Source organism: Corticium candelabrum, chromosome 16 (assembly GCF_963422355.1).
Source record: "Corticium candelabrum chromosome 16, ooCorCand1.1, whole genome shotgun sequence".
NCBI lineage: Eukaryota > Metazoa > Porifera > Homoscleromorpha > Homosclerophorida > Plakinidae > Corticium > Corticium candelabrum.
Window position 1 is genome coordinate 1,898,412 of NC_085100.1, and position 1,798 is coordinate 1,900,209.

Sequence of the window (1,798 nt, forward strand, 5' to 3'; positions counted from 1 at the left end):
CCAGAGTACATGCTGATCGTACGTGTCAACTTCTTCCCTGTTCAATTTTTTATAGGATTCTCAACTACAAGGTATATTAGTGTGGATTCACCAAATCTCAGACCTTCAGTCTGGTACGTACCATTTTAGGCTAATGCTGATCTGTTGTGTTCCTTGAACAGTTGTACTTGCTGAATTCCAGTGTCATGTCGCAAAATGTAAAACAAAATAATAATGGTAACACCATTATTAGCATATAATAAGGCCCCTATTTGTTGCATGTTTGTTCGCTTTGTCATCTCAAAACGTGTATTGACTTTCTGAGTTGTGTGTGAAAAGTTAATTGTTATCTAGCCTCTAGTGCTACTGTTATTAGAATTAATTAGAAATTATTAGACTTTCTCAGACACTGCAAGTACATGCATCTACAGCGACAGCTGCAATTTTAGTAAATTAAGACAAGTCATACTGGTGAGGTAATGGCTCTGATTGTGCCATCCACATGTCTGAGATTGGAGGTGATCATGTGACCTACATGACTGCTTCTTGCTGTCAGTTCAATCAATTTGAAAGTTAATAATGCAAATCATTTTTAAAAAGCTTCTAAACAATAAAATGACTTTGTTTATGTCAGAGGAGGCTATACGTTTTAGTTTGCTTGCATATTGTGAGTCTGCTCTTGTGACGTCACAACATGAACGGTTTGGACATGGTAATGTGGTGGCGGTGGTTAGTCTGGTCATTCTCTAATCGTTTGTTGTTACGAGTTGTCAAAGAGTCAAACACAATATAAATACCCAGGGGTTTCCCTATAGCGCGGAGCCGCGCTGTGGTGACGACTGTATCTCAAATGATGGTTGATAAGGAATGCCAAAAAGTTACTTGACGGCAACAGCACGTAATTTTATCTGCCCAAAGCGTAATTACTTGACGGCAGAGCAGCATGCAATTATCTACAGGGTTACAAGTCTGTCACGCGGTGACCTGACATTAGTTCCAGCTCACCACACCCACAGCTTTGTAATTGGCATTTCTTCAAAGCGACCTTGTACGCATAATCCTGTTTATAACTAGGTGCTTGTCTGCCGTCAAGTAGATTTGGGCAGATAATTACCTGTTGTGTAGTCAAGTAACTTTTGCTTTCATTGTCAACCCTCATTTGAGGTAACTGTTTACTATGTGTGAGGTCTTCATCATTCTTGTTTAGTGTACGCTAACAGATCGATTTACAGAGTGTAACCACTGAGCTGGAATAACAATATAACATTTCACAGTATTTACTCACACGACTACTAGTATGCATAGTAAGCTGTACAAGATCTCTTATCACCTCTGACTACAACAGTACATCCCATGATAAGTTCATACTCTGACTACATTCCAATCAGTTCAGGTCTTCAAGCAGGTGTGACATGTCTTTCATATCCTACAGTGGCTTTAGGCTGGATACTGTTAGCAAAGATCTGTACCCACCAGACGCTCCTATGAATTTGTTGTGTTCTGCTAAAAGACAGTAATGCATATCACCTTGACCTAGTGACATGTGTTCCTACCACGCTATCATGACATTTATGTCAGTGGCGACGCCAATAAGTCTGACAATCATTAATTAATTAAAGTTACTTCTTCTGTTTAAGATAAGATCTCAGTGGCTAATTAATATTAATAAAATGAGACGCTGTTATTAATTCCTGGGGAAACCCCTGAATACCCAAATAGCATGACTTGATGTAGAATCAGCGGGTCAGCAGGTATATTCATAAATCTGGAATTGTTGATTTCAATGCCTCAGCTGTTATGGGGGTAGCTCCATAATTAT